Source organism: Aedes albopictus, chromosome 3 (assembly GCF_035046485.1).
Source record: "Aedes albopictus strain Foshan chromosome 3, AalbF5, whole genome shotgun sequence".
NCBI lineage: Eukaryota > Metazoa > Arthropoda > Insecta > Diptera > Culicidae > Aedes > Aedes albopictus.
Window position 1 is genome coordinate 401,128,818 of NC_085138.1, and position 20,567 is coordinate 401,149,384.

Genomic DNA, 20,567 nt, shown 5'->3' on the forward strand with positions numbered 1-20,567 from the left:
CTAAGTGGTTTCAGTGGGATACAAGGAAATCACAGAAGCACTTCAAGGGTGTTGTCGATGTATCAGCTGAGAGCAACGGTTTTTCTTTAATTTCACTCACATTATTCTCTTTATTGAGTCCACTTTTTACAGTCTATAGAGTTCACTTTAGGTTTAGGTTATGCACTAATTTAATTTATTTCGAATTCAACACTTATCTAATTTATTTCTTCTTAATTTCATTAATTCAATTTTCTCTTAATCTTACACTAATAATTCACAAAATTTGATTTCGGTTCACTCTAACGTAGTCAGTTTCAGCACTTTCGGCGACTCTTCCGGGCAGTAGTAGAAGTAGAAACAAGAGGTCGCGTTCACGTGTAGCAGGTGCTTTTATACTCTGGCAGGGTCCCTCCAGCGGCAGGAAAAGGAAATTAATCCACGACACGTCACCTTGTCAGCTCGGTGAAATGACAGCTCGTTAGACGAGTACTCGTTGTTGTCGATGAACAAGGGACAACCCACTCGGACGATGCTCGATGTTGACGGCTAGGTGGAGCCACTATATTCGTACGCGAACAGGTGTTTAACCCTCCTAGGATGTTAAGCCAGGCGCACCTCAATAGCCTATCTGGGTCATATTGACCCCAACATCCTACTAGGGTTAAAGGATTCTATTAAAGGGCTTCAGGGGGTTCCAGGGAGTCTCCGTGACAATTCAGGGGGTCTCAGGGGTGGAGATTGCTTGAGATTGTGGGGACATTGATTTTCGGAGCAGGTTTCAGGGGCGTTTCCGGTGGTCTGCGGGGGGTTTTGAAGGCATTGCGGAGAGTTTCAGAGGATTTTCGATGGGGTTTGGAGGTGTTATCGGTGGTTTCAGAGGGTCTCAGGTGCGTTACATGGAGTCCTTAAACCCCCTCGGACCTCGGGGGGTTTTGGAAGCATTTCAGGAAGTTCCAGAGGACTTTCAGTGGATTTGAAAAGCGTTTCGAAGGCGTTACGAAGACGTTTTCGGTGGTTTTGGTTTCTGAGGAGCGCAGGTGCGTCCAATTTGGTATACCCGAGCAGAAGGGAATAACAACAGCATAAGAAGCTGTGTTATTTGGGCAAAAAAACTGATTCATAGAATCTATTATTTTTAAGTTATTAACATAACATATTATGTTATAAACTTGTCTGTCATAAGCGGCAAAATAACAAATATCATAACAAAAAAATGTTCCTGGAAAACCATTTTAATAACTTGTTTTGTTAGATTCAATAACAACTTAATAACAGTTAATTCGGAATATATTTCAATAACAAATTTTGATATAAATATGTTATTGATAAAAATTGGAGAGAAAAATGTGTTATTTGATATCACATTCAGTTTTTAATTCATTCTAAGAGATTTGAAGTTGGTTCACTACAACGCAATATAATTGAACTTTAGTATTTTCTATTTGTTCAAATAATACGATCTTCGCCTTCCAGCTGTAATTTATAAGCCGATCTACTTTAATTGTTTTCGGAGCACGGGTTTGAAATCAACACGTGATTATGCTTGAAAAAGTTTGGTCGTCAATAGCAATTTGTGAATTTCGTACGTTCCTTCTGGATTTTACAAAAATTCCTCCAAAAAATTTGCTAAAATTTCTCCTGAACTTCCTCTGATGATTTTCAGGACTTCCACAATCAATTTCTGCTATATTTTTCCTGAAATTCCTTCATCGATTTCTCTAAGGATTCCGTCAGAAATTTCTTCTGTGTTTACCAAGGGACTTCTCTGAGAATTTTTTCAGGAATTTGTCCAATATTTCTTCTAGAAATTCGTCGACAGATTTCGTCATAAACTTTTCCATAAATAGATTCGAAAAATCTTCAGGAAATTTCTTCGAGAGTTCTTCGGATTTCCAAAGATTCCTCTAAAAATTACTAATTACTCCAGAATTCTGCATAGAATCCTTTCACGGATTTCTTTAGAATTTCTTGAGATCGTTTGTCCCGAAGTTCATCTTAAGATTTTTCTAAAAATTTCTTTGAGGATTTCACCAGGAGTTTTTAGAAGAATTCTCCAAGAATTTTTCAAAAGATTCTTCCAAAAATTTCAACAATTTCTCAGAAGAATTACTTTTGGAATGTTTGGAATGAAAATATCGCTAAGAGTTCTTTTATGACTTCTCTGGATTCATCGGGTTACTCCAGAGCTTTCTAGTGTTTTACCGAATATTATTTAAGGAATTCTTCAGAGGATTCGTTACTTAACTGAATACGAAAATGGAACAGAACAGAGGGACATGTCATGATTGTCGAATTGTTGTTTTGATTTCAAAACTTGTTACTGTTATGCTATTGTTGATGAGTTGAACAACAGCACAACAATAACAAAACCTGTGCTTCAAAACGTGTTATTGAAATGTAATTGAATGAATGTATATCAATATCTTGATTATAACTAAATGAGAGTGTGTAGCAAAATGTGTTATGGAAAAGTTATGCCTTGATAATTTAATAATAACAAAACAAGATATAAAAACAGGTTTTTTTTTATCTGTATTAACGAGATTTTTAGCCCTAGGCTAGTTCATCTCGGGACCCACGCTTCACTTCCCTTCCGAAGGAAGAACTCACATTTTGCGAGTTTGTCGGGAGTGGGATTCGATCCCAGGTCCTCGGCGTGATAGTCACCAGATCTGCTCCACTAAAAACAGGTTAAGTGATTTCGTAGTTATTAATTTGCTATTCTCCTCTGCTCGGGTAACCCTTTGGAGACGGATGGGTCGCTTAAATCGACCATCACAAACGTGTTCTAGACTACCGAGGTTGCATCCAGAGAGGTGAAAATTCCGTCTCCAATGGGTTAAAGGGGATCTTGGAAGCATTTTATGAAGTTTCAGAGAATTTTCAGCAGGTTTTAAAGGCGTTACGGAGGCATTACGAAGACGTTTTTGGTGGTTTCAGAGGATCTCAAGTGAGGTACATGAAGTCCGAAGGGGTTTAAGAGGGATTTTGGAAGCCTTTCAGGAGGTTCCAGAGGAAACTCTTTAAAATGCCTCTGAAATGCCTTGAAACGGCCCTGAAATCTCTTGAAACGACCTTTGAAGGCTCATGATACCCCCTTAATCGCCCTTAAGGTCTTTAAAACCCTTGGTACTATGTTCTAAAATCCCCGTAATCCCATTGAAACGCCAACGAAACCTGACGGAGCGCCCTTCTACTTGTAAAGCTCTTGATATCTCCGAAAAACCCCTTCAAACGCCCTCACAACTCAGGGGGTTCCAGGGAGTCTCAACGGCAATTCAGGGGATCTCAGGAGTGGAGATTGCTTGAGAATGTGGGGTTGATTTTTGGAGCAGGTTTCAGGGGCGTTCTCTGAGGGTCTCAGGTGCGTTACATAGAGTCCAAGGGGGTCTAATTGGGATTTTGGAAGCATTTCAGGAAGTTCCAGAGGAAATTCTTTGAAATGTCTCTGAAATGCCTTGAAACGCCCCTGAAACCCCTTGAAACGCCCTGTAAAGGCTCCTGATACCCCCTAAATAGTCCTTGAAGTCCCTGAAACCCTTAATACTATGTATTGAAACACTCCTGAAATCCCCGTCATCCCATTAAGACGCTAGCAAAACCTGACGGAACGTCCTTACAAAGCTCATGAAATCCCCGAAACAAATCCCTTGAAACGTTCCTGGAGCCCCTTGCAACCACCTTTTTTAGGCTCTCTGGAAACTTCCGCGAAATCTTCTTGGCCCCATCTCAAACGCCCAGGAGTAGGACATGTTCCCGCGAACTAAGTTTCCTCATTGCAACCTCAACTTATTGATGCACAAAATTTTCTCTTTTTGTGCCTTTCTGTTATGTATGCACATTTTTAATTTATGCGGCCCCAGCTAGGTGCACAAACAGAGGTTCCAGTGTAGTTATGAGTAAGCAGCGAAAAGAGAGAGGTTGGGAATGACAGTGAGGAGTGATAAATGAACCTTATGGAATGGACAGTAATCTAGTGATAAATTAGAAGTAAGAAATGAAGAGTGGGTAATGAGGAGTGAAAAATGAAGAGTGAGGGGAGAGGGTGAGTAAAAAATAATCAGTGAATATTGGAGAATGAAGAGCGAGGATTGAGGAGTGAGAAGTGAGAAGGAAAGAATAAGTAGTTTTGAGTAACCAGGAAGTGAGGAAAGATCAATGAAAAGAGATTAAAGTGACGGGAGTGAGAAGAGAGCAATGGGAAGAGAGTGGTGTGAGCTGAGAAGTGAGCAACTTAAAAATGAAGCTGCCCCTCTAACATTTCCCTTTTTCCCTTTATCCATTCGTCCTGATATCTCTTTTTATCACCCCTCTCCAACACCTTCAGCGTTCCGGAGTCATTGGCATAGTTACCGTCATCAAAACATTTCTTATGTACAATACTAGTTTTGGGTAGCCCTCCTTCTTTATATGCTGTGAATATTATTCACTGAATAAGCTGAATTTTCATTCAAAAACACATCAAAAGAGGTTTTAGTGACTACTAGCGTATATGATCCGACGAGCAGTCTGGTAAACAAGCCCTGAAATTTCTATTATAAAACAAATCGAAACTGTTTTATATTTGACTCATGCTCCATCAACTCAATTCCTCAAAATAGCCACTAATCTATCGAATGGGCCCAATTTTCAAATCAAACCAATAAACCACTGCTAACCTAACAATACCGAACCAAACGGCTCATCCAGCCGCCTTTCAAGACGCACTCTCGGAAATCACACTCACGTCACCGACAAATAAGTAGAACTAATCCCATTAGCTTTGGCGGTGCATTGTTTCAATCTGCCTCGCTGGGTTTGATTGACCAGGCCAGACCATACCACCATATTGATGGCCATTGCCAACCTACCGCCACACTATGCAAACCGATCGATCGATCGATGCACTGAGTGCAAATCTCGGCCGACACAGCTTCCTTAATACTCCGAAACAGCAGCCGGGTGGTGCGGCGGTTAGCTGTTCCGAAATTGCTGCCCGGCTGTGTAGGCTAGGCATCGCCCGCATTCCGAGTTAGATAATGCAACAAGCCGTCCATTATCTTGGCCAATATTATTTGATTAAGTAGGTCTTTTGTCAAGCCTCAATATCAATGTTACTCTGTCCGGCTATGGCCGCATTCAAAATTGACCGCAGTGTGTCGAAAAGCCCTGCAACCGTAACCATTCTGGAGCTTTAAATCGGTGGTGGTTGCACAAGCAGCAGCTTTAAAACCAATCGATTTGGTTTGATACTTGCTTTGTGGCTATGTAGCTGTTGAAGTTGCAAAATTTCTAAAAAAAAACACTTATTTCTAAACTTTGATAAGTTCTACAGTTGTCTACATTCTCTTTTAAGTATAATTCGCCTTGCAAAATTTCTTGGAATGAGAAATTTTAGTATTCACTTATACTATTTTTCCATTTTGTGTATACTGTTAATCAGTATAGTAAACAATTTCAGTAATCCACTTTGTGATAACATTTGAACTTCTCGAACACCATCCCCAAAAATGCAACACTCCAGCACGAATGACATCCATCTATCATTGTTGGTTTTTTGAGTTGAATGTCGTATGCACTGGCGACCCAGCCTCCGTGAGAGAAGAGGGTGTCTTTCTGTACCGACACGCGATTCCAGCTGATGAATGTTTGGGGCAACCACCAGCAAGCCAGCATGCATGCATTCATATGGCTGGCGTTGTGCATACTGAGGCCGTAAAATCTCGAAATCGTTATGAAATGCAATGTGTGAATCGGGTTAATAGCCATCGTAAGTGGCCTAATTTTGCGTGTAATGTCTATTTGATTTCGGCTGCTCCGCTGACTGGAATGAGATGGAATGAATTGGCAAATATGTTTTAGTGACGGTTTTAGCGTATTAAGTGCAAATCTGGTCAATCATTTCAATCTATGCTATCTTGAAAAAGAGACCCCACTTTCTTTCTCGATTACAACGATATCATCGTGAAACTTAAGACAACATCATAGAGCGACTAATTTAGGCGCTGCCATATTAGGAAATTAGAGTAGTTATTTATGCAGCAAGTTGCAAAATGATGACTCGGCAAGCCTCGTTGGATAAATGTACGACTCGTGCTGAAAAAATCGAGTTTTGCAACCAGTTGCATACAAAGTTTTTCGTAATTGCAAAAACAGCCAATCAGTATAATCTTTCCTTGCTACACGAACTTGTATCAAGAGGAACCATATGCCACCATTCATGCGCGTCAGCGTGGTGCTTAGGTTCGATCAGGTAAGCTATGCTAGGGTAGGTGTCAGAAATTTGCAAGCTCCCGTCGTCGTCATACCGCAGTATGGGCAAGGACAAAAGCAGTTTCAGCTGCTGTTGTTACGCCTGATCTGCTGCAATAGTAATCAAAATTTGAATTCGAGCTGCTCAGAGGATGTGGAAGCAGCAGCTGTGTCTACTATAGCCGGGAAAGTTGTCGAAAAGTGGGTTCTGTCAAAAGTGCCGAAAGTGCTACTTTTCAGCACTCAAGAGTGCCGAAAAGTAGTACTTTTCGGCACTTTTGTTTTAGTGAAGAAAAGTAGGCTGTTTTGTCATTGTAATCGCGAGTGAAAAGTAGGGGAAAGCGCAACGCAATTACAAAAAGAAAGTTTTAGATTACTCATTCCCAACATTTCAAACTGAATTAAAGGCTTCTTCAGGGAATAGTGTAGTAAGGACTGTTCAATTTATAAAACGGACAACTTTACAAGGCTGTAAAAAGAAGACGCGTAGTTTAAATTTAACCACTCTTGCTTCGTTGGTCAGTACATCATCTTTCATTATAGTAAGCATTTTTGAATCGAATAAAAATAGTTTTATTTTATGGAAAATTGGTCAGGTGTTAAATAAGGTGAATTTTTCGATTGCTGAAAATTGAAAATTAGAAAACTGCTTCTTAATAGTATTGCTGGTTTGGTTACTGTGCTTCATTACAGACACAGTAATCAAAACAGTTTCGTTCTTTAAAGGTACTTCCAAATAACAATGCAATCAAACGCGAATTTTGCATTACAATGATGTTGGAAATAAAAACTTTGCATCCGATTATTATTAAATAAGGTGTACAATAACATAGGACCTTGAAAATAAATAATAACAAGATTCGCTAGAGTCGAAAATCTGCATCAATGGAGCAAAAAGTATGAAATTTTTAATATGACCATCTTTATGGACTACATTTTTGATGAAAAATGCAATTAAAAGTAATTTTTTCTTCTGTATCATTCAGAGAGCAATATTCTACTACGCTGGACAAACCTAATCCGTGATGCTATTGCAACACAGGTCTTAAATGAACATTTTTTTTCAAGCTGGAGACTGCTTGGTGCATTATTATTGATCAACTATTGAGCTTTACCTTTAGTAGAATAGTATAAGATCCCAATACATTAAAAACTTCATGAAAATGTGCATGTTAAGTATGTGGAAAGTCACGTCGAATTTTGAGAAATGGATTTTATTGATGTTTTACGAAAACCGCTTCAGTTACACAATAAAGAACATTTTGCTTAATGTTATATTTTTCATACATTTGAGATTAACTATAGAAAGTTATGCAAAAAACTGATAATGATTTTATTGAATAATAAAAAAGATATCGCACAAGCAAGTTGTCCGTTTTATAAATTGAACAGTCTTTAATGCGAATTACTATTGTGTGGATTACATGATTCAGTAGTTCACTTACATTCTGGCTTTTCGTTTTCTGTTTGGGGTAACATAAAACTGACATAAGCATTGACATAAGCAAAAATTTCTAAAAATTACACCAAACAGACGTAAAAAATAGCACATTTATTTCTATTCTATTTAATTCAATTATACTTTAAAGAATTGCTTGTATAGAGTTTTGAATACAAGCTTTATACAAAGTAAATTTACTAACTGATGGAGAAATGTGTGCAATATGACGGGGTAATTTTGTTACTGGTTATAACATGTATTATTTTTTAATTGTGTTCGCTGTAAACAGACACAAACAATGGTTGGTTACACATATTGCTCTGAAAGTGGCTTGGATTAGACCTACATCACATACCTACATGTTAGTGTAGGTGTAATGTGCGATTTCCCCATTCTGGCGAGACTAGCTTTACATAGCCACCCACGTTCTTGGGGGATAAGATGCATATGTCAGCAAGAAGTGCTGCCAAGAACTTTGAACCTACCATGCGTGAGTGGACTGTAATAGCAGAGGTTGTGCTCTGATCGTTTCCTATCTTCGTCACAGAAGCAGGGGCAGTTTCCAGTTATTATACCGGTCGCAGTGTAGATGTTGAGATCCCCTTTGTTGAGACCTAATACCTAGTTGATGTTTTATTTTATTGTATTTTGCGTGACGTAGTTCTGGATTGCTTAATATGGGGAAGTGCTTTCCAGTTTGATGTGGTTTGACTGACCATATATTTGTTCAATTCTATTTTTACAGAGCGGTCTGAGATTCCGCAGAATAATAATAATTGAATTTTATTGGCTTTTCTCGGTGAACTTAATACTACTCATAGAAGAAGGGAGTAACGAAAGTAATGAAAGAAACGTTGGATAGAATCGCAAGTGTGCGACGAGAAAATTGAATAGAAGTTGAAAATTAACAGAGGGCCATAATTGAACAACACAATCACAACGATGAGGGCCATAATTGAACAACACAATCATAAGATGACTTTACGGGGGACGTCCCTATGGAGCTGTATGTCAAAAAACACAGTAGGCAGACAGTACGACGTTTGCCGGGACAGTTAGTTATAATATAAAAGTTAATCAACTATTCATCAATTACTTATCCCAAGTAACACACTTGTCACCGAAGAGTCACGGCGGCGCAGGTTTTTGTTGCGCAGAAGTTACTGTGACTTACTTCTAACAAGTAAGTGTTTATTTGTTAGAAGTAAGTCACAGTGACTTATGCGCAACAAAAACCTGCGCCGCCATGACTCTTGGATGACAAGTGTGTTACTTGGGATTCCTCCTCCTCCTCTTCTCTTCTTGGCGTAACGTCCTCACTGGGACAAAGCCTGCTTCTCAGCTTAGTGTTCTATGAGCACTTCCACAGTTATTAACTGAGAGCTTCCTCTGCCAATCACCATTTTGCATGTGTATATCGTGTGGCAGGCACGAAGATACTCTATGCCCAAGGAAGTCAAGGAAATTTCCTTTACGAAAAGATACTGGACCGACCGGGAATCGAACCCGTCACCCTCAGCATGGTCATGCTGAATACCCGTGCGTTTACCGCCTCGGCTATATGGGCCCTACTTATACTTATTCCATGATTATTTATTTATTTATTAGGTAGCTAGAAACCATGATTGTCAATGATTGTACCTCGAGACATTGAATAAAGTGGAAGTGGAACATTCATGTCATTAAAACATAGGTACTTTTTGAACGTTGAAAAAAGTTATCATGGATTGAAACTTTTTGGATCTCTCTCGAAAAAATGAATTTTTTAACATCAATGTCATTAAATTTTGGATTTGATATCCAAAGGTTTTCTGCTTCTGTTCTGAAAATATCTCTGATAAGATGTATTTGAACCGATTTGGATTGAAAGAATAACACATTTAGTAATTTTTGTATGATATTGCGAATTTGACTTATTTTCCTCTATATGGGTCAAAATGTCATACCGGTATAATTTTATTCATCGTGAGAAATTATTACATTTTATAGCGTCGTATCAAGTATTAATATATTGTTGATAAACGTTAAAAATTTCATCTCAGCTTAGTGTTCTATGAGCACTTCCACAGTTATTAACTGAGAGCTTCCTCTGCCAATAACCATTTTGCATGCGTATATCGTGTGGCAGGCACGAAGATACTTTATGCCCAAGGAAGTCAAGGAAATTTCATTTACGAAAAGATCCTGGACCGACCGGGAATCGAACTCGTCACCCTCAGCATGGTCATGCTGAATACCCTATTTACCAATCGAGCTCAAATTTGTACCAATCATGCACAAACACTCAAATTTTGAGAATTTTTGATGCACTCTATGAAAAGTTACAGCATGTTGAACATTTTTGTAAGAGAAAACAAGTTGCCTATCCCGAACATTTTGGCCATCCCCTGTATGCTGGTGAAGTAGCTATGTTGTAATTTCGTTGAAAATCCAATGGAAAACCGGAAATTACAAGTTTGAGTAAAACTGGTGGTACCGATTGATTATTTTGGCTATTTCTGAGAATTAATCTTGGGATCTCTACCACAGTTTCTCTCAGAATTACTGTAAGAACTTTAAAAGCATCCACAATTTTGGAACGATTTTCGGTAAGAATTTCAAGAAAATCTCTTGGAATAAAACGAGGAAAATCCCAGAAAAAGCTCCGAAGGGAATCTCTAGAGAACACCTTGAGAAATCCCAAACTTAGGAGATAGTTCAGGATAAATTCAGTAAAACACTGAGAGACATCCCAGGACCAATGGCGGAAGGAATTTTCTAAGAGAAGTAAACAGCGGAAACTTTAAAAAAATTCCGTAAGAACTTTCAAGAAATATTTCAGCTGAAACTTCAGTAGAAATCCAGCACGAAACTTTGAAGAAAGCTCATTGAAATTTCTTGAAGAAATTGTAGGAGAAACTTGGGGTGAAATCCCGGCAAGAGCTCCCGCAGAAAATTCGTTAAAAACTCCTTAAGAAGTCCTTGCAGGACCTCTAGTAGAAATCCCATAAAGAACTCCTGCAGGAACTCTGGAAGAAATCCCGGGAAGATCTTCCGGAGAAGTCTCATGGGAAATGCTGGAAGGAATCACGGAAGCAAATGGGTGTAAGCCAGCAATTTGGTGGTAAAGGAGTGTAAGTGCCATTGGCCAAATGATCAAATTTTGATATTCGCAAAGGTGGAGTTATTTGATAGTAGAATATTCGAGGCGATTCCGAACTTCTTCCATTGTTGTTGATTTTTTATAAGATGTCAAAGTTTACGTTCATTGTCTCAAAGTTTGGTTTTGATCACTTACACCCCTCTGTTTCTGACCCCCTCAAATTTAACTAAACAGTATTTAACTAGATTTTCCATTACTTAAAGGTATTCCACCGGCTCTCCCAGGTTTATCATCATAGAGATAGGACAAAAGCCTGGTAAAAGTTGAGCAACTCCAATTTTTTTAAGTTTTACAAACCAACTCAAAGAATATTTTTTGTTGGTTTGGCGGCTCTATTAGTCTTGGCGTAACGTCAAACCAGCAAAATACTCGTTAATTACAGTCGTAAGCAATCAGTCAACTGAAAGAATTTCAAAAAATAACACCAAACACTACATTTTTTTTCATTTTCTTTTCAACAAACTATTTAAAGCTCAACAATTAGTCAATTCCTTCAGAATTCCATACCATTCCGCAACACAATTCCACCATGCAGATCAGTCACAACTCACAAAACCCATCTGATCCAGTCACGGTGATCATGTTTGGAAATTAGTTTTACGACGATTATGGTAAAGCCCCCAATAAACGCGTTAGCGGTGTGGTGGGTTTGTCACCAACAGACAAATGAGGTTGATCCAACCATCCAACCATCAGCTGCGCCCGCTGGCTGTTGATCACATTTAGGAAGGAAGATGTCAAGGTCGTCGATCAAAGCTGATCTGATTAGGTGCCTCACATAAATAAAGAGATTGGTGATGTAAACGTGATCTTTAAATAGAAGCCTGTTTGGATACTAACCTTCTTGTCCTGGTGGGTTTCGATGTTGCTGACGGGGTGGTTCGTAAAATACCACCGGATCCATCCACCTACCGGCAAACTGGTGAACCGTGCATAATATGTTCACGCACGTGTTGTACGTGTACCTTTCCTGTGTGCATCGCGATGCGTGTTGTTACGTAGGCCAGCATATGTATATGCACAGACGGATCTGCGAAAGCTGTTGGTCACTTCTTCAAACGAGAGCTTGTTTTGGTTCCTTTGCTTCGGTCGTCGTCAACAGCGCCCAACCGTTTTCCGTTTTGTGTTATTTTTCTGTATCTTTATATACTTTTTCTCGACTTGCTGCCCCTTTACGATGCACTTTGTGTGCATCTCACACCCATACAGAAACAGCACAGCCAACAACAGCAACAGCAGCACAACAGATGATGGTTACTAAACAAAATGCACTTCATACGTATAGTGGTGAAAAAACGCGATAATTAACGATGAAAAGCACTACTTTTTACTCTTTTATGTGTACTCTCCCTTTCGCTTTTCGTGTCTAGGTTTTTTCGTGTCGAAGCCCTTTCGCGACATGCAACGATGTTGGTGCACGTGTAGGGGTGATCAGCATCCCATCAACACTTGTCACTGACGAAAATCAAATCAATTTCCGAAGCTTGCAGACGCGCCAGCCAAAATATTACGATTCGATCCTCTAAGAAAGTGAATTATGTAAAAAGACAGTTTCTGACCGTGTGTCACCTCATATGCATGTATATTCGTTTTTTTTACCTTCGTCATTTCCAAGTTTCACACATCTTTGCCAGTCTCGTTTTGGCTTGCACCACAGCTCTTGGGAGAGCTTTTTCAGAGAGTGGGTTGACACTTTGCCTATCAGCAGGTTGAGGCTGAACTCATTTCTCCTCGATCTTTTTTTTTTGCTATTACTCAAGAGTAGTTGTCACACACCACGACTATATTAGGCACTTTCGTTCCAATCGATTGCGGAGCAAAATTTCGCAAAACCATTATGAATTTACCAATTTCACGTTTTCCCTTTCGCGCAAATCTCACGTTCTCTTCCCCTTTGACTTGAGAGGTTGTACAACTCCAACCAACTACCACGACTTCGACGACAGGTCCAATCCCAGTTGCCTACACGGACCAGCTGAGCTCCACACAAACCCGCAGAAAAGAGTCACTGCACTGCCACATACATTTATCATACACAGAGCCTGAACAAGAAAAAAACGCAACTAAACGCAACATAATAACCACACTGAACGAAAGTGGGAAAAATGCAACTTTCGCAAAAATCAGCGACTGCAAAATGCGCTTGTTTTAATTGAATATCAATACACCATCAGCGCAAAATCGCGCATTGCGATCTTTATGCGCGAACACTAAACACTTCGAAGGTTTATCAACCGCGAACCAAGATCCATCGCGCAAAAATATCTGTATCACTCACAACACCAGAAAAACAAAAAGCTCCAAGCAAAATTACCAACAGCGACTATAAACTTCCTTCCAGAGGAGAGAGGGTGGTTTGGTCGAAAAACGACTTCGCCAAAACCAGCGCCGCCCGTACTGCGTGAAGCGACGAACCTTCGCGCGCACCGAGAGTGTAACGTACACTAATCGGAGCTGGTGCTGGTGGTTGGGGCTCGCCGCGATGGGGCCCCCACGTAGTAAACCCCACAAAAGCACACACGATCGGCGGCAGTGGCGAAGGCGGTGAGAGATCTCCAATCGTCGTGGAGTGAACGAAACGAACGTCGTCGTCGTCGTGAATGTCGTCGACGGACGAGTGTTGAGTTTTGAGAAAGAAGTTTTGACTTCGGCAGCTTAGCAGCAGCAGCAGCAGTCACATGCATGGTGAAGGCGCGCAGCGCACTTTGCTGCACTCTCACTCTCTCGAGTTTGCTTACCTTGCGCTGCTGCGGTTGCGGATCGTTCACCGTCGACGTCGTCGACGACGATCGGCAGCGATCGACGATCGTGTTAGCACTGTAACGTAGGAAAGGTGAGAGGTTCGCAACCATTTTGAATAGTGGATCGAAGGATCGTCTAAGTGGAATTGGATCAATGATCAGAGTATGATTTCCCAGGAATTCAGTAGAGAATATTATCCAACATTATTTCTTTTATTCTTAGCTAATTTGTAGGCAGATAACTTTTAAGCAAAATATAAGTGCATATGCTGATCATCTAAATCTTTCTATGCATGTAGGTACATATAATAGATTTTTTTTCTTCGGCAGGGTTGTACAGGAAATGTGAGATTGGCCACGTTGACACTCACCAAGAGTACACATAGCCGACGCACGCGTGGGTATTCAGAAAGACCATGCTGAGGGTGACGGGTTCAATTCTTGGTCGATCCAGGGACTTTTTTTTAATGGAAATTTCATTGACTTTCTTGGACATACAGTATATTCGAGCCTCTGCCACACGATAAACTTATGCAAAATGAACATTGGCAAAGAGCTTCTAACGAGGGCCACTCGACGGGCGGGCCTAAATGTCCAGGCACGCGAGGGATCGAAGTTCCAAACGATAATGCAGGTTACACAACTAAACCTGAACCACTGTGAAGCCGCACAACAGTTGCTATGGCAGTCAGTCTCGGAGTCAAGTACAGACATCGCACTACTATCGGACCCATACCGCATCCCTCCCGATAACGGAAACTGGGTAGCGGATAAGGCCAAGCTAGCGGCGATCTGTACAACCGGTCGTTTTCTGGTCCAGGAAATAGTTTCTACGTCGCACGAGGGCTTCGCAATAGCGAAGATCAACGGGGTATACTACTGCAGTTGTTATACCCCTCCCAGGTGGACGATAGACCAGTTCTCGTCTATGCTGGAATCGTTAACAAGCGCAATGGTGGGATTGAGTCCCGTGGTCATCGGTGGAGACTTCAACGCCTGGCCGATTGAGTGGGGTAGCCGCTTGACTAACGCGAGAGGTTGGGCCTTACTCGAAGCTATGGCTAGACTAAACGTGGATGTCGCGAACGTAGGCGACAAAAAAACCTACAGTAGGAATGGTGCAGAGTCCATCATTGATGTGACCTTCTGGAGCCCGGGTCTAAACCCTAGCTCGGACAAGAAGGTCGACGATGGATACACGCATAGTGACCATCTGGCGATTCGATACAGAGTGGAACACGGAGGAAGACGGCCACAGCCGAAGGTCATCGACCGTCATCGGGGATGGCTGACTTCGCGATTCGATAAGCCGGCATTTGTGGAGTGATTGTTCATGGAGAGTAACACCGACGATCTATCCAGCGATGATCTAGTCGGAACCCTAAGCCGTGCATGTGACGCCGCTATGCCAAGGCGATCCCTACCCAGAAATGAACGCAAACCGGTGTACTGGTGGTGTCCAGAAATCGCAGAACTCCGCGCATCCTGTTCAAGAGCTAGAAGGAGGATGCAAAGGGCTCGTACCGATGAGGATAGAATTGAACGAAGCGAGGCCTACAGGGCGGCTAAACTGGCACTGAATAAAGAGATTAAGACTCGTAAGCGGGCGTGCTTCGAAAATCTCTGCCAGGCAGCCAACACGACCCCATGGGGTGATGCCTACAGAGTAGTCATGGCCAAAACGAAGGGCGCGTCAGCACCCCCAGAACGCTCCCCAGAGATGCTGCAGAAGGTCGTGGAAACGCTGTTCCCGCGCCACGATACAAGACCATGGGCCCCCGTTCCCTATAGCCAAACCGGTAGCCCCGGTGACGAACGACGAACTCATTGCAATAGCGAAGTCGCTTAAGTTGAACAAGGCTCCGAGTCCGGACGGTATCCCGACATTAGCCATCAAGACGGCCATCGAGGCTAAGCCTGACATGTTCAGAATGGCTATGCAGATGTGCCTAGACAGAGGCGAATTTCCGGAGAGGTGGAAAAGGCAAAGATTGGTTCTACTGCCCACACCCGGGAAGCCACCTGGCGACCCGTCGGCATACAGACCTATCTGCCTGCTGGACACCGCCGGAAAACTGTTGGAACGGATCATTCTGTCGAGGCTGATGGTCTATACCGAGAAACCCGATGACTCTGGTCTCTCGGACAACCAGTTCGGCTTCCGGAAGGGTCGATCGACGGTGGACGCTATTAGGGCTGTAACCAAAACGGACGAGATCCAAAAGAAGCGAACAGGAATCCGCTATTGCGCGGTCGTCACGCTGGACGTTAAGAATGCGTTCAACAGCGTCAGCTGGACCGCCATTGAGTGCGCAATACACCACCTAGGAGTCCCGGTTAGCCTATGCCGGATATTGGAGAGCTACTTCCAGAATAGGGTGCCAATCTATGACACCGAGGAAGGCGAGAGGAGCTACAGCATCACCGCAGGGGTACCGCAGGGGTCCATCTTGGGCCCGGTACTATGGAACGCGGCGTATGATGGCGTATTGAGGCTCAAACTTCCACCGGGCGTAAAGCTGGTCGGCTTCGCCGATGATATTACCCTCGTGGTATACGGCGAGTCGATAGAGGAAGTGGAACTGACTGCAACTCACGCAATTGGCATAGTGGAGGACTGGATGAGGTCGAGACATTTGGCACTCGCGCATCACAAAACGGAGGTGGTGGTGGTAAACAACCGCAAGTCTGAACAGCAGGCAGTGGTCACCACAGGTGGATGCACGATCAACTCTAAGCGCTCACTGAAGCAATTGGGGGTCATGATCGACGATAAGCTGAAATTCGGAAGCCACGTAGAATATGCCTACAAAAGGGCAAGCATGGCGATAATGGAATTGTCAAAGATAATGTCAAATAGCTCGGCAATAGTCTCGAGTAAGCGTAAGCTGCTCGCGGCAGTAGCGGTCTCCATACTACGGCATGGCGCCGCTGCATGGTCGAAGGCGCTCGTGGTTAATCGAAACGTGAAGCGACTTGAGAGTACCCACAGGCTGATGTGCCTTAGGGTGGTGAGCGCATACCGCACGGTCTCAAAGGACGCGGTATGTGTGCTAGCGGGCATGATGCCAAAGCTTTAGTGGTGGCAGAGGATGAAGAATGCTTCGAGCGACGCGGCATAAGAGGCGCGAGGCGTATCGCCAGAACCTTGTCTATGCTGAAGTGGCAGAGCGAATGGGATTCCTCCAGCAAGGGTAGATGGACACATAGGCTCATACCGAGCGTGTCCATGTGGACGAGCAGGCCCCATGGCGAGGTGAATTTTCACTTGACTCAATTTCTGTCAGGCCATGGGTGCTTTAGGTGGTATCTGCACAGATTCGGACACGCAGGCTCCCCCGCATGTCCGGAGTGTGCAGACTGCGACGAGACCGCGGAGCATGTGCTCTTCGAATGTCAACGTTTCGTGGAGCAAAGGTCGAGTATGCAGGAGGTATGCGGTAGAGATATCACGCCTGACAACATTGTTAAAAGGATGTGTATGGGGGCGGACAAGTGGGACTCCGTTACTTCCACGGTTTCTCGAATCGTACTTGAACTACAGAGTAAATGGCGAGCCGAACAACAGCTTGTTGAGTTGGCCCCCTTCCCCATCCAGGAGCTTGAGTTCAATGGGTAGTCTAAGTACTAGCCAGGACCCGAGCCTCCAGGGGAGAGTGAACAACTTAAAGCGGTAGCTGGTGGAACGCTTACTATTAGAGTGTACTCATGTACGGTCCCCCCCTTCTCGAAGTCATCCCTAACGGGCGTACCGAGAAGGTAAGGAAGAGAGAGAATGAGTTTTTAGTGGGCCGATCCCCACATCACCCGAGGAACCACCTCTTGGGTATCTGTTTCAGATTTTCTCATTCTATAAAAAAAAGAGCTTCTATGGGGTCGTAAGGAGAAGCAAAACAGGGTCTATGACAAAGGTCGAAAGACATAAGGTCGAAGGGCAAATGGTCGACGGACAAAAGGTCGAAGGACAAAAGGTTGAATGAACAAAAGGTCGGATTGGACAAAAGGTCGAATGGGACAAAAGGTCGAATGAACAAAAGGTCGAAAATGGCAAAAAGGTTAAATAAACTAAAGACAAATTGGAAGACATGAAAAAGTGATCAGAATTCGACAAAAAACAAGGATTAAAAATAGAACCAGTGATACCAACATTATTCAACAACTTCAAAACAATCATTATTGGAAGATAAGAAAGTGTCTACTAAAACTTGCAATAGCTTATATGCAGCTATCGATTAGCGCATTGTAATTGGAAATAGATGCCCATAAATGATGGAAAGTAATGTTATTCATCAAGGTTAAATATAGAAAACAATATTCATTGAAAAAATAGCCTATGGGTTGAAGAAGGGTGGAATCATAGATAGGAATATTGTCATTTGAAACTCCAATCATTACAGCGTTTAAATAAAACCAAACAGTCTATAAATTAGAAAAGGACAAATCTCTGAGTATTACAGGGATGATCCGTGAAGTACGTCACGATTATAAGGGGAGGGGGGTTTGAAAAAGTGTAACAAGCAATATATTTAGTATAGGACAGGAGGGGGATCGAAAATTCTCAATTTTTGGCATAACGCCTGTATGAGCAAACAAAATGAAATTGTTTACTTATACAGTATAATTATAAGGATCTACCTATCAATCCAGGAGTACTCAATGCATATTTCTGCAGTACAGTTAGAAAGAACAGCTATTGAAAAGAAGAAATTTCTGAATGAAAAATAAGTCCCTAAGGAGTCAATAATTATTTTCAAAAACAAAAGTTAAAAGAACAGCCTATAAATTTAAGACGGAAAAAATTCCTGAACAAAAAATCAAACTAAATTGCCATTAGATAAATACTACATTAACACAACTTGAAGAAACGGCACAGAAACAAAAGAAGGAAAAAATTCCTATAGAAATTTTAGTGGCTGAAATGCATATGATTTCTATAGCAGTACCTACAATGTTTCTCTCAATGAGCGGCAACAAAGACTTCTCAAAAAAATGTCTAATAAGCGACACATACCAGCTGGTAAATTGGTCTACTAAAATTTTTGTTCATTCGACTTTTGTCCCATTCGACCTTTTGTCGTTCTATTAGGTGCCCTTCGACCTTCTGGGCCAAAGCCTTCCAGGGCATTTGAGGCAATTTCAGGAAGATTAAGAGGAGTTCAGAAGGTTTCAGGGATGTTCTAGGGAAGTTTCAGAGGGTTCCAGGGGATTTTCTGGCACGTTTTAGGGGGGTCTTAAGGGGTATTCGTGGGTATTCAGGGGCATTTAGAGGTGTATGGAATATTTTGTGGAGGTCTCAGATGGTTTCAGGATACTTTAGGGGATGTTAGGGACGTTTAAGAGAGTTTCATGAAGATTCAAGGAGTCTCAGAAGGGATTCAGGGTCGTTTCAGGGGACATCTCGGTCTTTCATGGGTCTCAGAAGGATTCAGTGAGATTTCAGGTGGTTTCAGGGGCTCTTAGAGGGCTCCAGGGGTATTTCAGGGACGTTTAACCCTAAAAGGGCGCCTTTCAGAGCTCTTCTTTGATGGAACACACTGAGCGAGGTGACGAAGCTGAGGCCATGAAGTTTTATTTCTGTGTTTCGTGTTATATTTCCCTTAATAAAATTCACATTTGTTGCGCTCTACAGGAATAGAGCATCACGAGATCTCATCAGCCTCATTTTGATGGCCTACTTGCAAATCTGCTTCCAGGTCATTTCTGGCAATGATTGACTAGAAGACATGTGAATCGTACTCTACCACGGACCTCCAAATTGTAAACGTGTCGTATTGAAACCCGAACAGCCAGAGAAAATACGATTACAGGATTGACTGATGGACCAACAATCATGTAACCTCGTCATCCTGGGCTCAGAAATTGTTAACCACTAGAGTAACAGGGCAAAGCTTATGTTCTGTGTTGTATTTGTCCAAATTTAATGTCCTACACACTTTTCGGTAAAAGTTCAGATTACTGAATGTTCAGCACCATATTACCGAAGTTCGTCAAAAATTTACCGAACGTTCGGTAAACTCTACTGAACCATCAGTAATGTTTACCGAACGTTCGGTAAAAACTAGCTGAACTTCGGTAAAACTGTACTGTCAGTAATCCGAACTTTTACCGAAAATAGAACAGCCGAACAAGTGACTCTAAAATAAGTGTGTACACACTTATTTCAGAGTCACTTGTTCGGTTGTTCTATTTCGGTAAAAGTTTGGATTACCGAAGTTTAGCACAGTTCAGTTACTTTTTACCGAACGTTCAGTAAACATTACCGATGATTCAGTGCGGTTTACCGAACGTTCGGTAAATTTTCGCCGAACTTCGGTAATATCTCGCTGAACGTTCGGTAATCTGAACTTTTAGCGAAAATAGAACAGCTGAATACGGTACTTTATTTTAAGTGTGTAGTTTATTACCGAAGTTCGTCAAAAATTTACCGAACGTTCGGTAAACTCTACTGAACCATCAGTAATGTTTACCGAACGTTCGGTAAAAACTAGCTGAACTTCGGTAAAACTGTACTGTCAGTAATCCGAACTTTTACCGAAAATAGAACAGCCGAACAAGTGACTCTAAAATAAGTGTGTACACACTTATTTCAGAGTCACTTGTTCGGTTGTTCTATTTCGGTAAAAGTTTGGATTACCGAAGTTTAGCACAGTTCAGTTACTTTTTACCGAACGTTCAGTAAACATTACCGATGATTCAGTGCGGTTTACCGAACGTTCGGTAAATTTTCGCCGAACTTCGGTAATATCTCGCTGAACGTTCGGTTATCTGAACTTTTACCGAAAATAGAACAGCTGAATACGGTACTTTATTTTAAGTGTGTAGTTTATTACACATTTGTAGTGTTTCATTATTTTTTCGTAATAGGGTCTCAGGGACATTTTAGGGATTTTCAAAGACACTAAGGAAGGTCAATGTGAATTCAGGGGATTTTCAGGGGATCTTAGGAGCCACTTGGAGGTCTCGAGAAGACCTAGGGGGTCTGATGAAAGTTTCGATGAGTTTCAGAGGGTTTCAGGGGTGTTTTAGGGGG

At 41.9% G+C, this 20,567-nt stretch overlaps 1 protein-coding gene across 7 annotated transcripts in view; it reads right to left on the minus strand.

The window, feature by feature from the left end:
* The window catches only part of LOC109408351 (formin-J), a 568,254-nt gene extending 554,874 nt beyond the window's left edge, over positions 1 to 13,380 (minus strand). For 2 of the 7 annotated variants that reach the window (XM_062856082.1, XM_062856078.1), the window contains exon 1: positions 11,637 to 13,380. The gene's annotated coding sequence lies outside the window, so the exon portion shown is untranslated. The remainder of the gene's footprint in view (positions 1 to 11,636) is intronic. The other 5 variants (XM_019681647.3, XM_019681646.3, XM_062856083.1 and 2 more) reach the window with 5 other exon arrangements.
* Positions 13,381 to 20,567: the final 7,187 nt, after the last annotated feature.